Genomic DNA, 15,030 nt, shown 5'->3' on the forward strand with positions numbered 1-15,030 from the left:
CTGATTCTCAAAGTGTGGTCCCCAGATCAGCTTCATTGGCCTCACCTGGAAATGTAAATTTTTCTGGCCCCAGACCTACTGAACCAAAAGCTCTTGGGGTGGAGCCTAGTCATTTGTTTTTAACAAGCCATAGAAGTGGTTTTGATGGGCACTAAAGTCTGAGAACCACTAGTGCCCTAGTGGGAAGCTTACATTGGGTGGTGTATGAAAATGAAGATTTGAAGGTTAAATTCTGGTCATCTTCTTTGGCTCTGCTCCTCTAAGGTAAAAAAATTCAATTGATTAAATTTGAAGATCTAATTGGATTTACCAAGCCAGTCATGAATTGGACAGCATCCCATTTAGCAACTAGAAGAGCACTCCAGGGGATTGTACAAAATGGAAGGTTTTTCTAGGAAGAAGGGTGGGGCAAGGGAGCTGTTAACAAAAGAAAAGAAAGAATTATTTTTAGATGAGAACATATATTGTGGTTTTTCTGGGGGGCGGGGCAGGGAGGAGGGAACAGGTTAGGGTTTTCATCATGCAGATTGCTTTTTCTTTCTAATATGAAAGAGATGGAGAGGACCTACATGACAGATTCCCTTATTGGTGTTGATCAGAGAATTACAAACTAGTTTATTAATACATTTCTAGGAGAGGTTAAAACAGCAATTAGGTCAGTTAGTAAATCTGGGTTTGATATCCTGGGTTTCAGCATAAATGACATCATTTTGAGCCTATGGTTGTCTCTTTAATAAAGCCAGGAAGGTCTTTCAATGGCCAAAAGGGATGTTTCTACATTTAAGAGAAATTTTTAGGAACTGCCCTTCTCCTACCCCTTGATTCTGATTCACTTGCAGGTAATCCCCATTGGCTCAAACTCTAAATTTTGGTGTCTTTGATTCTTTCCATTGGACTCTGTTCTCTAAATTTGAGTACACTCTTCATTGTACTCTGACCTACTCTGGTAGAGATTGCTCACACCAGCCCTGGGAGGATTGAGGAAGATAAGATAATTCTGACATGCGACAGAGTTTGGTATACTGAAAGTTTTTCCAAACTGAGGGATATAAACTATTATTTTGTTATCACTTATCTATAAAATACTTTCAGCAGAGAAATGACATGACAAAATTATATACAAGAATATTATTTTGTTTCACTAATTTGGAAGTAATTTGTAAAATAAATTGGGTGGAAGTGATTCATGAAGCTCATGCAATAAAGTAAGCATGAAATGTCAAGAGCATTGGTGCTGGAAAAGAATGAGAGGGAAGGGAATAGAATGTGGGAAATATTTAGTGAGAAAATCTAATATAATTTGGAGGATTAATTTGCAATAGACAATGAATAAGAGAGAGGAAAGAACAAATAACAAATTAGCAAGGTTTATAAATGTGAAAATAATTCTACTAACAGAAATATGGACTCAGTTCAGGTATCATGTTTTGGAGAATCAATCAGATAATTCGGAAAGCATGCGATGTGAGATAGTGATGAAACACTCAAGTGTTACTGTTTATTAGATAAGTGAATACAATGGATGCTTTTTCCAGGGATCAAATGGTAAAATTGGATTGTCTTAAAGAAAATTGCAATTTTTGTGCCTTGAATTTTTTTAATCTCAATATGATTAAATATATCTGTGTGGTTTGAAAGGCAAATTACTTCAGATTCTGAAAAAGCATGGCCCCAGCACAGCAGTTTCTTAGTAAACAGGAATAGTAATGTTGTGGTCGTGATGAGACTTTGATGGTAGAGGGAGTGGGGGTAGATAATGGAGAGGATGGTGAAGGTTTTTAAAGGAAGAATAAATCTATCTAGGATATTATTCTTTATTTCAATAGTCTGCTGCTCTTGGATCTGATCTTGCAGGCATAGAATAATGCACAGTGGAGACGGAGATATGAAAATGGATTGCCATAAAACTGTACTCTTTTAGAACGACCTATTAAAGTTTTCTTGTTTGCTTAGAAATTGATGATACTTGAAAGAAGCTGCCATACTTTGAGATGGAAAAAGTTTCCCAGGTTCCATTTTCATATCTTGCCAAATTATGACAGAATTAAGAGTTTAAAAATAACTTTATGGAAATTCTTTAGTTATATGAAAAGTATATAAAAGGGAACACATTTGCTCTTTAGCAGATATACTATGCCCTACCATACTCTTTACCTGACAAGCTATATTTGATTTAAGATTTTTTTTTTTTTATTCTTTGGGGTTTATAATAAGCTTTAAAACAATATATGAAATAGTGCCTAGGGACTCCAAAATACCGAAGCCAGGGTTCATAAACCATTTATAAGGAAATGCTGATACATCTCTTGAGGCCATCCCTGTTAACCCACTGTTACTACAGACATCTGAGGAGCATATTAATATGCCTATTAACAATGTAAGTCTCTTTCACTTTTGGGTCACACAGCAAGAAGCATATTTCTTTTTTTCTTTTCTTCTTCTGATTGCCCTACCTGGGCTGTAACTAGCTGCACATTTACAACCCTGAATGATATAATGCAATTAAGGCACTCTATAACATTCTAATTTACATATCTCATTATATAGAGTGACACCATTAGAAGACATGTGTTGAAGCTTTCAAAATGATTATGATATGTGAATGTATTATAGGATGAATATGCTTTTCCAAACCCAGATTATACAGTATCCACAGGCGTACTGAGGTTAGCAGGTGCTTCTTGAGGAAATGATTTCTGTTGAGAAATGCCAATTATGTTCTTTATTTTGTCTTTTTTTTCCTCTATGAACACAAGCACAAAAGCCCCAAATAAGGTATAAATGCTGTAAAGTAGAAGTTTTAGAAGATGTTAATTATTCAAACACAATTAACTGGACTTTTTATTCTCTGTTCGTCCCTCTGGATCTCTTCTGGTTGGGTTTAGCCAATGGGAGGCACCGACAGTAGAGAGATGTAGAGGTATTTATTTTCCTGGATTCTTCATTGCTGGGTCAAGATTTGGCAGTAACTGCATTTGGAGGAGGATTTCCAATGAAGCCTCACATATAGAGGCTCATTCCAAGGCCAAGAGAGGAGTTCCAACGACATATTCACATGTTTTTGTTAAAAACATGTCGTGTGTTTTTGTTAAAAGAAAAAAAATATTCTGGCATTAAAAAATATATTTGAAGAAACATTTTAGAATATTTTAATAATGCAAGTGAGAAATTTGAAGCTTCTGATTAGGAGATAACTGAGGATATATTCTCTCATCTCTAATATATTTATTAAAAATCTGAGAGACTAAATTAAATAATGAAATATAAAGCAAATTGAATGATTAAATCAATAAAAACTATTCTGATATTGAGAAATAGAACTAAAAGTTTTAAAATCATACTAAAAGCTATAATTCATTAAGAAGAAGAGATAAATGGTAAATAGAAAGAATAAATAGGCTTTTGAATTGTATGATAATTCAATTAACAAAGAGGAATGAATCATACAAACACATATGTAAAAGATATAAATTTGCTGGTGCTTTGACATGAAGTACTGACATTGATGAAGATAATATACAACTCAAAATAAGACATTATAATGAGGAGAGTTAAGACAAACTGATTGATAACTATTGTCAATTCAAACAATATTTGATATTAGTCATTACACAAGAAAACTTGTAATGCCTTTTAATCTTACAAAATTATATGTGACAGAAACTTGATAGAGGGTCTCCCAAATTTGAATACAAAACAAAAATTAACAGAACATTAACAATATGAATTGTGAAGCTGTAAAATCTTTTCTAAACTATCGATGAAAAACAAATTCTAATCCATCTTGTTAGATAAAATACTGACTTATTTTTATTTTCTTCTGATAGAATTGATATTACAAAATTATTAGCGAAGAAGCAATGGAGAATATGCAACCAAAAATGTCAGATCAGATAAAGAAAGATAAATATCGTATGTTCTCACTTATATGTGGAATGAAACAAAGCAAAATAAAAAACATAAAACCAAAAATTTAGCTCATACATAAAGAGAACGGATTGGTGTGGGGTAGATGAGATGGGTGAAGGGAGTCAAAATGTACAAACTTCCAGTTATAAAATAAATAAGTCATGAGGCTATCACATATAGCGTGATGGCTGTAGTTAATAATATTGTATTGCATATTTGAAAGTTGCTAAGAGAGTAGATCTTTAAAGCTTTCATCACAAGAAAAAAAGTTAACTATATATGGTGACAGTTGTTAACTAGACTTATGGTGGTGATAATTTCATAAGATATACAAATATGGAATCATTATGTTGTACACTTAAAACTAATGTAGTATGGCAATTATACCTCAAAAGGTCGGAGAAAAGATATTCTAAAGCTGAGTGTTAATTAATAAAATATCTAGCTATTGTTTTGGATTTTATCATGCTTGTGCTATTGGTTAGATTTAAAAAAGTGATTTTTTAATTGTAAAATAGCCTGCTTAATTTTATATTTTTAATTTTACATTATTTTTTCTTAAAGAGAGTATCCCAAATTATATAAACTTAAGCCCTATAAAACCTGAGTCAGTTCCTGTCTCATGGTGCCTCTCCACACTGCAGCTCTAACAAGGGTCTGGTACAGTACATTCACCTTGGCCTTTTGGTCCTAAGGGTGGTAACTCCTTCTTGCATTTGTGACTCTCTGAGGGATTCATCATCTTTTGTTGTATTTTTAAAACTGTATTTTCTCAACCTTGACACATTGACATTTTGGTTGGCTAATTCTTTGTTACGAGGGCTGTCCCATGTAGTGTAAGATGATTAGTACCATCCTTTGATTTTACCTACTAGATGCCAGTAGCACTTCCCAAGTTGTGAAAACTAAAAATGTTTTCATACACTGCCAAATATCTCCTAGGGGAAAACTCATCACCCTCACCAGAGAACTACTGTCTTAAAACTTTGTAAATGGTCCCTTCATTAAATCTCTTTGAATGCCCCTTTTAGCATGTCATTTTTTTCTAATAAGAGAGCTATAAATATCTTTTCAAAAAGATGACAAGAACACATGAAGTTCTGATAAAGATTTAAAAGAAATAACTATGCATTATATTCCTGTATCTGAAATAATGGTCTAAAACAAATTATTTATAAATATTAAGTAGATTAAAAGGAAGGAAAAATATATACAAATAAAATATAAAAAATAAAAATACATTCTGAGAAGAAAAAACATCAATAGCTAAAGGTAGTGAAGAAAAAAACTTGAAAATAATTGAACATTCTCAGAAGATTCAAGCAAATAAACCAGGGAACATTATAAAGAAATAAAAGAAAGGTAGGTTGAGGTAGGACTTTCAGTTATGGCAGAGTGAAGAAAGTGGGAAAATTCTTTTCCTTTGAAACTAACTATACACATTTTTTGTTGTTGCTATTATTGGAGTGTAAGCATTCCTTATAAATATTGGAAATTAGCTCCATTAGGTATATGCTTGCAAATATTTTTTCCCATTTCATAGGCTGCCTTTTCACTCTGTTGTCTTCTTTGATGTGCAGAAGCTTTTGAGATCGATGTAGCCCTACTTGCCTTTTTTGCTTTTATTGCATGTGCTTTTCGTATTGTATCGCTGAAATCATCGCCAAGACCAATATCATGATGCTTTTCTCCTATGTTTTCTTCTAGGAGTTTTACAGTTTCAGGTCATATGTTTAAAGTCTTCAATCTGTTTTTAGCTAATTTTTATATATGGTATAAGATTGCAGTCCAGTTTCATTCTTTTGCATGTAAATATCCAGTTTTCCCAGAACTTTTGTTGAAGAGACAGTCCTTTCCCCATTGTGTATTCTTGATGCCCTTGTCAAATAGTGACCTTATACGTGTGAACTTATTTCCAGGCTCTTTATTCTGTTCTGTTGATCTATATGTCTGTCTTTACATCAGTACCATACTGATATAATTACTACAGCTTTGTAATACAGTAGTTCCAATTCATCCATAATTTCATTTTCTTTAGTTTCAGTTACCTGCAGTCAACCGCAGTCCAAAAATCTTAAATGGAAAGTTCCAGAAAAACACTGTTTATGAGTTTCAAATTGCACATTGTTCAGAGTAGCATAATGAAATCTTGTTCTGACCTGTTTCGTCCCCTTGAGGACATGAATCATCCTTTGTCCAGCATATCCACACTATATATGCTACCTGCCTATTAGTAACTTATAGCTCTTGGTTATCAGATCAACTGTCAGGTTATTACAGTGTTTGTGTTCAAGTAACACTTATAGTAGTCTAACCCTACATCACAGCCTACATCATTCACCTCACTTAATCCTTTTACATAGACATTATATCATCTTATATCATCACAAACAGAATAAGGGTGAGTACAGTACAATAAGATGTATATTAAATTTTATAGGTATGCATGTGTAGGAAAAACAAAGCATATATAGGGTTCAGTATTACCTGTGGTTTTAGGAGTTCACCGGGAGTCTTGGAATATATGCCCCATGGATAAGGGGACACTACTGCATATTTTAAAATCAGGAAGTGTGATGCCTCCAGTTTCATTTTTTCTTAAGATTGATTTGGTTATTTGGGGTCCTTTATGGTTTCATATAAAATTTAGAATGTTTTTTTCTATTTCTGTAAAATATATTGGGATTTTGATATGGATTGCATTGAATCTGTAGATCACTAGGGTAGTATGGACTTTTAAACAATATTGTCTTCCAATCCATGAACATGGATATCTTTCCATCTATTTGTATCTACTTTAATTTCTGTTATCAGTGTTTTGTAGTTTTCAGTGTAAAAGTCTTTCACTTCCTTTGTTAAGTTTATTTCTAAATATTTTACTCTTCTTTGATGCTATTATAAATGGCATTATTTTCCTAATTTATTTTTCAGATAATTTATTGTTAGTGTATGGAAATGCAACTTATTTTTGTATGTTGATTTTGTATCCTGCAACTAAATTTATTTATTTTCTCCAACAGTTTTTTGGTGAAGGCTTTAGCGTTTTTTATACGTAAGAGTAAAACTACAATGAGGTATCAACTTATACCTGTTAGGATGGTTATTATCTAAAAAACAAAAGACGAGTGTTGGCAAGAGTATGGAGAAATTGAAATCCCTGTACAATATTTGTAAGAATAAGCAAAATGGTGCCATTGGTACCAAAAAAAGTATGGAGGCTCCTTAAAAAATTAAAAGTAAACTACCACATAATTCAGCAATTCTACTTCTGAGTACTTATTTAAAAGATTTGAAATCAGAATCTCAAAGAGATATTAGCACTCCCATGTTCATTGCAACACTATTTGCAATAGCAAAAATGTGAAAACAATCTAAGTATTCATTAAAGGATGATTTAAGAAATGTGGTATATACATACAGTGGAATATTATTCAGCTTTAAAAAAAGGAAAATCTTGCTGTATATGACAACACGGATGAACCTGGAGGATGTTATGCTAAGTAAAATAAGTCAGTCACAGAAAGACAAATACTGTACAATTCCACTTAAATGAGATATCTAAAAGAGTCAAATTTATATAAGCAGAGGTTACAATAGTGGTTGCTAAGGTCTGAAAGTGGGGGAAAGGGGAAATGAGGAGTTGCTAATTAATGGGTATAAAGTTTCAGTTACTCAAGAGAATAAGTTCTAGAGATCTTCTGTACAACATCATCACCTACAGTTAACAATACTGTATTTTACACTTAAAAATCTGTTGAGAGGGTAGATCTCATGTTGTGTTCTTCTCCCAATTAAAAAAAATCCACTTTTAAAATTGTGTAAAGTTATCAAAAACAATCTCTGGACATCAACCAAATTGAGAAATGTTTATTCATAAAAAAACTGCTGAATGTTAGGTAAGAACAGTGGAAGTTTGTGGTGTTCCTGATGAACTGTTTCCTTCTCTGCCCTCTTTCTCCACTATTTCTCAGCCTGCTTAGCACAGTAATAAAGCCAGAGCAGGGCTAGCTGTGAAAAACACTGGTTTCATTGACAGAAAGGGCTGGCTTAATTTAGAGTGAAGGGTAAAAAGTCCAAGCTCAGTGGTATTGTTAGTAAAAATAGCAAACTTAGAAGAAAATAAATGGAGAAAGCCTACAGTTCTCTTAGGCCAAGGTTATAGTCCTGTTTAGGGCAAGAAACAGACTAGCTGACAAGAAAAATACTTATTAGCAAGACTCTGGAAATGTGATAGCAACTCAGGGACTAGATAAGCTCACCAAACCATGCTGGCTGACTGGGAGAATGTGCACATAAGCAGAAAAAACACCAGAGAGCCTTGTAAAAAGTAAAAGGCAGGAAGACTTGAAAGACCCACACACATCAGCAGAGAGTGGAAGCCTTATTTGCTCAAGGTGTTTGAACATATTCATTGATCAATCATTGGTTGACTATTATGCAGTCATAACAACTCTTGGGACACCAGGCTAAAAAGAAAAAATGAACAGATATATCAGTTCCCACACTGCAGGGGGGAAGAAAGATTTCACAGATTAAGTCCAAGCAAGTCATTAAAAAGAAAAACAAAACAAAACAAAACAACAACAACTCTTAGGGGATCAGAGTTGCTAGACATTATCTAAATTATTTAGAGAAAAATTTATGAAAAATGCATAGAAACAAAAAAGTACTTCCTGAGTATTTTCCTTTTATTTAGAAAAAAAAAAAAAGCCAATAAAAATGAACTCTGAGTGAACACAGATGTTGGATTTAGCAAAAAAGATGTCCAAGCAGCTATTATAAATAGAGTTAATGCAACTATGTGATTATATTTAAAGAATTCAAGGGAAATATGGTGATGGTGACTCAATAAATATGGAATACCAGTAAAAAATAGAAGCCATAAAATAGAACAAAATGGAAATTCTACAGTTGGAAAGTACAATAACCAAAATACAAAATTTACTAAATAAGCTAAATGGCAGATTTGAAATGGAAGAAATATTAGTGACTTTGAAGATAGAGCAAAAACAATTAACCAATCTGAAAAACAGAGAGAAAAAATTGAGAAAGAATGAACAGAACCTTAGAAACTTGGATACTATTAAATGTACTAATAAATGTGTAGTGGAAGTCTCAGAAGAAGAAAATAGAGAAAAAGAAGTAGAAAAAATATATGAAGAAATAATGGCTGAAAAATTCTTAAATTTAATGAAAAACATTAATCTATAGATCCAAGGATATCAACGAATTTCAGTTAGGATAAACACCAATATATAGATATATATCTAGAAACATCATTGTCAAACTTTTGAAAGCAGCAAGAGAAAAATCCTCATCACATACAGAAAAACTATGAAATGTTTAATAAGTGACTTCTCTTTAGACACAATGGAGGCTAGATTGCAATGGAATGCCGTATTCAAAGTGCAGAAAGACATAACAAACAACTATCTTATTTTAAATGTTATATTCAGCAAAACAATCCTTTATACATGAAGGGGAGATAGAGACAATTCTAAGTGAAAATTAAGAGAATTTATTGTTATATCTGCCTAATAAAGGAAATACGTAGGATGAAGGGAAATAACACTAGATGATAACTTGATTCTACAGAAAGAAATGAAAAGCATCATGTTGGTAAAAAACTGTATAAATATATATATATATATTTCCTTTAAAAAATATAAGATTTTTAAATCAATAATATAATACCGTACAGTTTGTTTTATAATATGCATAGGTGAAATATATATGAACATAATAACTCAAAGGAAAGTTATTAGAGGAAAGTCATTACTTTTTACTGGAATTAAAGCAATATTAACATGAAGCAGATTGTGAAGGTAAGATGCATACTGTAATCTGCAGAGCAACCACTAAAAAAACAATTGAAATATATAGTTAAAAATCAATAGAAAAATTATAATACACTAAAAATATTGATTTAATAATAAAGAAGTCAGTAAGGAATAACCGAGGAGTAAACATGACATAAATAAAAAACTAATAACAAAATAGCAGATGTAAATTTAATCACATCAATAATTATATAAATACAAGGTTGGTTTAAGATAACAAAATCCATTAATGTAATATGCCATATTATCAGAATAAAGGACAAAAACATACAATCATCTCAATAGATGCAGAGAAAGCACTTAAAATTTTAGTCCTCCCTTACAACTTGATCTGGTGATGATTATTAAATCAAAATTTGTTGACGTATATGACAATGTATCTTTCTTTTTTGTTAACAGTATACATACATACTGGCTTGCCTTTATTATACTGGGTGCTGTGTACCTGGTCTGGTTAACATTAACCTGACTTAAAAGTTAGCTTGATTAAGTTTGGTTTGGTTTGAATTTGCACAAACGTGTTCTGTGTCCATACGTCAAGGGTTTAAAATTCATGTGTAGGTGTCAACCATGCCCCTTTCAATCAGGGTAGATAATGTGACTTGCAAAGCAGATTGCTTATTAGCATACTGTCTGATCGATCTAATAAACTTTAATTCAGTTCAGTTTAGCTTATTCCTCCCCAGGGTGTAGTGTGACTTTCTCTAACTTGTTGAGGTAAACTCTGATTCCACAGCACTCAGTGCAGCCTGGATGAACTTACCCAACATTTCTTTCACAACCACAAGCCACATCAGGGGCTGCAATATGCAGTTTCTACTCTATTCTCCTACTGCATCTCATTATTCATTCACTGACTTACCAGGTGCACTTTTCTAGAAATTGAAACCATGGAGTTAATACAGAAGCTATTGTAATTAATTTTTACCATTGAGATGAATACTTAAAGTCATCTGAAAATTCTAATAGAAAAGCAGATCAGAGTTTGCTAGTGAAGGTTTTCTCTGCTTGTTATGATATTAATGTATGTGAACTCAATAAACTTAAATGCATTGTATCTAGAATGATATAATTTATCTCAATAAAAATAAAATAAAGTTAAAACCAATTAAGTTTAAACAAAACATGAATTCTCACTCTTGTATTTCTGAAACTTTTTTTTTCTCAGAACTGGTTTTTTGTTATTTATTTATTTATCAATTACAGTTGACATTTAATATTATCTTATATTAGTTGCAGGTGTACAGCATAGTAGTTAGACATTTATACAATTTATGATGTGATTCCCCTGATTAGTCTATTACCTTCTGGTGAAATACTTTCATTTTAGTTTCTAAAATGGAAGCATTTATGTTTCTTTTGAGTAAAACTGTCTTCTATCCCTACTCCCCTATTCCACCTCTGCATTTCAGCTTCCCCCCATTTTTTTTTTTTTATTTTGAGACTTTGAGGGGACATGGTACAGTAAAAATAATGTAGATTTTCTAGTCAAACAATCCTAGGTTTAAAAATTACTTACAAGAGACAGTATTGTCTCACTAAGCAAGTCACTAATATCTCTGTGCTTCAGTGTTCCTACATTAGAATAGGAGTAATAAAATCTATCTCAGAGAATGTTATGAAGATTAAAAGCAATGTCCATGAAACACTTGGCACAAGTCCATGTACAACAAATATTGTTCGATGTCATTTACTTTCTTTTCCTCTTTGTTTTCTTCACCATTACAACTTTTGTGTATACATCAAATAAACTTATTGGTAGTCATAATGTCCTTTTCCTTCCTTGTGAAGCTTCTCCCAGTTTTGAAGAGCAATAAGATGGTATTCATTCATTAATTCAATGACGATTTGTGTGCTCCCATTATGTACTGGGCACTGTTCTAGATGTTGCATATTAATTATGAACAAAACTGAAACCTCTGCCCTCATGGAATATTCATACTAGCAGTTATAAGTAATCATGTACGTTTAGCTCCTTTTAAAAACCCAAACTGATATAAAATTGAGTAGTATTTCAATGCCCTTGAAAATGCTATGGTGAGTTGCCAGTGAGATGGTTGTTGTAAGATTGGACTTTAGCAAAAGTGAACCTCCTTATGTAAAGTTTGGCATCAAATACTTTAGATAGTTTGAGGGTAAAACTTAAAAAAATAAATTAACACTTGTTACAAAATCTTACTTCATTTTCTATTTAAAACAACCATTCAAGGCAGGTCTTATTTTTCTTCTATTTATAATAAGCAAATAAAGTTGAAAAAAATGAAAAAAAAATTGCCTGAGTTCTATAGTCAAAAGGCAGTGGCTCTGTTTGTTTTTAAAATCCATCAGTTTGAGAGACTCATGGACATGGATTATAGACTAGTAGTTACAAGAGGGTAGGGAGTTGGGGAAAAGGGGTAGGTAGTTGGTTAAATGGGTCAAATATAGGGGAGTAGGGGGAGGGTGAAGTGGGCAAAGGGGATCAAATATATGGTAGCTGAAAGAAACTGGACTTTGGGTGGTAAACACACAATAGAATATACAAATTTCAAATTATAATGTACACCTGAAAATTATATAATTGTATTAACCAATGTTACCTCCATAAACTTAATAAAAAATTCCATCTATTTGATACTATGTCAAGAAATGTGGCAGCACAACTGAGTCGACCAACACCAGTTCTTAACAATGGCAAGTAAGATGACCTCTGTCTTTGAAACCCATGGCCTTCTCTACAGGTAGCCTGTTCTTGCTGGCTGCCATTTTTTAATGGCTTAACCGAGGTTATCAGGCACAGATCCTCTATAAAACAGAGGTGGGAATAGATAATTTCAAGGGTTGCTTCCAGTCTTGTGATTTATGATTTTTATGAGTTAGTAGGTTAAAATTTTATTCCATTTATTTGCATTTTTAATCAGAGGATAATATTTAATACAAATGAATAAATCTCTACAGAGAGAATTTCAAGCATGATGGCACATAGGGACAAGGGAGATATTTTATGTGTGAGGAAGGAACAAGTTCCTGGGCCCTGGTCTAGTCCTGCAGAGAAGGCAATCACCCACTCTGTGTGCTCTGGTCCTGCTTGTGCATTATCTAGAGCTTTAGAGAGAGCAGTGGTTTGGATAAACTTCAAAGTTCTTGTATATAGAGAAGATAAAAGATATGTTGCCTATCTTACACACCATTCGATCATAACAATTTTAAAATACTCCTCAGTCGACAAAAGTCAATGATTCATAGTGTGCTCACTGAAAATATTTTAGTGGACTTCCCAAATGAAGTATTTCTCATGTATAGATTCAATTCTCTTAAAAAGTATATCAAAACATGAAGTCACCAATTTTAAATCTCTATTTCGTTACAATTACATAAACTTTTAAATGAAAATAGATGCTAATTTCAATGGCAAAAGTTGATTTTAAAAAGGTACATCTAATACAATCATAGACATATAATAATATCTGCTTGGCCTAGAAAAATTAATTGTAACAACACACAGAAAACATCACTTATTATCCTCTTCTCTCAAAAGAAAAAAAATCTTTGTACTAAAAATCATGTCTTTCCTATTATTTAGTCAGCACAGAAGAGAAATCGACTTCCATAAAGAGCCAACATTTCCAGCTTTCCTTCTTTCCTAATTATATGGAAAGTTACTCCGAAGTCAGACTACTTTTATGCATTATTAATTAACCTGATTCCCCCAGGCAAATATTTAACAAACATCCAGGAAACAAATATTCAGACATTGATTGAATTAAACAAATATTCAGACATCGATTGAATTAAACTGAACCCATAATCCAGATTCCACATGCTGTTTATTTTTTCCTCACCTAAAGAGGATGAGTGGGTGTGGGTTTGACTTTTCTTATATCCCCAGAGTTTTGCGTATCATTTGATGTAATTGATTTCCTACAAACTGAGTGTCTGGTAGACAAGGAGCATTATTTTTTAGTCAGAGAAATGGGCTACAATCTGGAACACTAGGGCTGATCTTTCTTAAAGTGACCTCTATTTCTTTCATGTAAATCATGTTTAATCTTTAGAAAATTATAAGAGCATTATAAAAAAAAGCCAAAATAAATATAATATCCAAACACATTTTTGTTTATGTTAATAAAAATGTTTGAATACCAACAGTGTTACACATCAACCAACAATAAATAATCATGGTTGCCTTGTGAAAGTGTAGTTGGTTTGTCCCAACTTGATAATAAATTGCATCAAAGGCACAGGAAGAAAGGGCAAGGTAAACACTTTTTTATATTGTGATAAACCTTAAAAATATAGCATCTTTGAAGATTTTGTGACTTATTTTTCCTTTCTCCTTACCCATTAGCTCCTTCTTTTCCTTTATTCAAAAAAAAACTTATTGAGAATATTCTATACTGCAGGCTATGTGCAGGGCATGGGTCAAGTTATTCTTTACTTTATAAGTAATAGTTATTATACATAGAATTTTGAGAGGGAGAAGAAAAAAGAGAGGCAAGAGGAGGGGGTGAGAGCAATGAATAAGTAGAGAGAAAGAATAAAGACAAAGACAAGCTGTTAATATTAATTTACATTATGTTACGTTTTATTTCTCCTTGGATTGGCTGTTTTATTCACTTGCCAAGTATTTATCGAGCAAATACTATATTCCAGGCATTATCATATGGCGGGGGGATACAAGTTAAGAAAGACTTGCTACACTTACCTGGCAGGGGAATACCATGATCACTGAGGGTGGTTTTCCCAGGGCAAGGCTCATGCATTGCACTCTGAATGTGCTGACTCCTGTGATTTCCCCAGATGTGGGAAACTTCACTGAATAATTTGTGGTAGTGGGAAACTGCATTTGTGCTTTCCTCTGTAAAACAAAAAAAGGAAGACTTGCTAATTCCTGCTCTCAAGGAAGGTACAGCCTGGGTCAGGGGAGGTAAATAAAGCAGAATTGTCAGGGGGTGGAGAAGTGTGCAATGCAGTCAAGCACAAAGAACTTTTTGAGCCTAGAGAAAACGCACCTAAGTCAGATGGGAAAGAGATACTGAATTTACTCTGAGATAGCCAAAGTAAAACAAAACAAACAAAACAAAGTAAAATAGAGCATTTTTACTTGCCAAGTTGGCCTAGATAAAAAGAGAAGGGTTTAATGAGTAAAAGGGAATCACATGGCTATACTTTTTCAGTCTTATCAACCTTCAAATCCCATTATTATTTTAAACATGTGAAAGTAAATTTACCATTTGCCGCATCATGTTTTAATGCTTACAGACTGTCAACTAACTTTACAGATATATATCCTGCATGATTA

General features: G+C 32.8%; 1 non-coding gene across 1 annotated transcript; it reads left to right on the forward strand.

The window, feature by feature from the left end:
* The first annotated feature begins 14,425 nt into the window (after nucleotides 1–14,425).
* On the forward strand, nucleotides 14,426–14,587 carry LOC111739849. The gene has a single exon (XR_002780386.1). It is a non-coding gene; the product is annotated as a U1 spliceosomal RNA (small nuclear RNA).
* The last annotated feature ends 443 nt before the right edge of the window (nucleotides 14,588–15,030 follow it).

This window comes from Pteropus vampyrus, unplaced genomic scaffold (genome assembly GCF_000151845.1).
Source record: "Pteropus vampyrus isolate Shadow unplaced genomic scaffold, Pvam_2.0 Scaffold2, whole genome shotgun sequence".
NCBI lineage: Eukaryota > Metazoa > Chordata > Mammalia > Chiroptera > Pteropodidae > Pteropus > Pteropus vampyrus.